Source organism: Octopus sinensis, linkage group LG13, assembly GCF_006345805.1.
Source record: "Octopus sinensis linkage group LG13, ASM634580v1, whole genome shotgun sequence".
Lineage (NCBI taxonomy): Eukaryota > Metazoa > Mollusca > Cephalopoda > Octopoda > Octopodidae > Octopus > Octopus sinensis.
This window is the reverse complement of record NC_043009.1, coordinates 28,085,736-28,088,235: the sequence shown is the minus strand read 5'-3', so window position 1 is coordinate 28,088,235 and position 2,500 is coordinate 28,085,736.

Below are 2,500 nucleotides of genomic sequence, written 5' to 3'. Positions count from 1 at the left end.
AAAATAATGATGTATTCATTTATTTGTAATATTATTGTAGACTAGAACATGAAAGACAGCCTTAGTGGAATTTTGTCTTGGAGAAAAAACTCTTTTCTATTGACATTGTTTGTAAAATTACATTGAGTCAAACCCCAAATGACATCAGCAGACCACCAGATCCTATGTTTTGACATAATTTCACCACATCAGTTGTAGATACACACCTCAGTCATTTAAAGTTATGCCAGAGCTACATCCAATATAGAAAATAAAAAACAAAAAAAATACTCTGAAGCAGAAAGCAGAAGTTTTGACTGCATGAGATAATAGCCATCTGGACATGTTTGATGGTGTTCAGTGAATCTCATAAATTTGAATAGAAAATCTTTGGTGCTGAATCACATTATTCTATGAAAATTTTGGAAATCAACAGATTTATTTGTTTAATATTGTCTCTGTGGAATAAATATATTCTACTAAACTTGTATTTTTATAAATCAGCTCACTGAAACTTGTTTTGCACTGAAGTTATTACACTGGAAGATTTGTTTTACATTGTCAACTTGATCTTGTCTGCTATTTTGTACAACAAATTTTAAATGGTAGTATAAGCACACGAAGCACAGACAATCAAAATAATGATGTATTCATTTATTTGTAATATTATTGTAGACTAGAACATGAAAGACAGCCTTAGTGGAATTTTGTCTTGGAGAAAAAACTCTTTTCTATTGACATTGTTTGTAAAATTACATTGAGTCAAACCCCAAATGACATCAGCAGACCACCAGATCCTATGTTTTGACATAATTTCACCACATCAGTTGTAGATACACACCTCAGTCATTTAAAGTTATGCCAGAGCTACATCCAATATAGAAAATAAAAAACAAAAAAAAATACTATCTTGCATTTGTTCCACCTTGTTAAGCTAGAACTGATTATGTATAAGTACTCAAAGCAGTTGAATTCAAAATAGCTCAGGGCTGGCACCAAATGACTGAGGTAGTGCCACCACTGAGGATGTGAAATTATGCTGAAACAGTATGTCTGTTGATCCAATGATATCACTTGCAGCTCATCTCAATGTGTAATAACACAGCAAGTGTAACAGGAGAAATTTTTCTCCAAGACAAAACCTCACACTTTCTCAAATATAATCAATAAAGGCCATTTTATAAACACCCCCAAAATAACATTTATCACAATATTTCTAAGAGGCGCAGGAGTGGCTGTGTGGTAAGTAGCTTGCTTACCAACCACATGGTTCCCGGTTCAGTCCCACTGTGTGGCATCTTGGGCAAGTGTCTTCTACTATAGCCTTGGGCTGACCAAAGCCTCGTGAGTGGATTTGATAGATGGAAACTGAAAGATGTCTGTCGTATATATGTATATGTATATATGTGTGTGTGTGTGTTTGTGTGTCTGTGTTTGTCCTTCCCAAAATCGCTTGACAAGTGATGCTGGTTTGTTTACGTCCCCATAACCTAGCGGTTCGGCAAAAGAGACTGATAGAATAAGTACTAGGCTTCCAAAGAATAAGTCCTGGGGTCGATTTCCTCGACTAAAAGTGGTGCTCCAGGATGGCCACAGTCAAATGACTGAACCAAGTAAAAGAGAGTAATTGAAGTTATAAAAAATAAATGCTTTAACAGAGGTTAATCGGGAAGAAAGAAACACAAAATAATGAGGAATGAAAATAAATGGGCACTCAGTCAGCTACGAAAATGAGGGTCCTAATTGATCTGATCAACAGAATAGACTGTTCATAAAATTAATATGCAAGTAACTGAGAGATCCACTGACATGTGTACCCTTAATGTAGTTCTGAAGGAGATTTCAGTGTGACACAGAGTGTAACAAGGTTGGCCCCTTTGAATTACAGGTACAACTTATTTTTGCCAGCTGAGTGAAACTGGAGTGATGTGGAATAAAGCATCTTGTGACAGAACACAATGTGCTACCAGGCATCGAATTCAAGGCCTTAAGATCATGAGCCAAACGTCCTTACCACTTAGCTACATGCCCTTCACAAGAAACAAAATAATCAGATATTACAAGAATGAAGCAAACTTAAAAGGAATCAAAATACAAAGAATTTTTCGAAACATCACTCCACCACTTCCATGCGTTTATGAACTGCCGAAGGTCATAATATCTAAAAAAAAAAAATTATAAAACTTAATTGTTGTAAAGTTCTCTTGCAAAGCTTCCATTGATCATCTTGTTGTTGTTGTCTGTCAGATGGAGTACAAACCAATATTTTCTATCAGCAAGAAATGCCAACACTGAGCACTAACCAATCACCTTTATAGTTCTCACTTCTGATAGCAATAAAGAAAAATCAATAGGAATATGGTTCCTACAAATATAGAATTTGCTTGTTAAATATTTAGTCTCAAAGATTAATTTCTCTTTCTGTATTTTTTCTTTTTTTTTTTATCAAACTTAGTTCCATGCACTGTGAAGGGAAGATTGGAAAGGATTTTCTGATTCATAAGACTAATATCATCTCCAC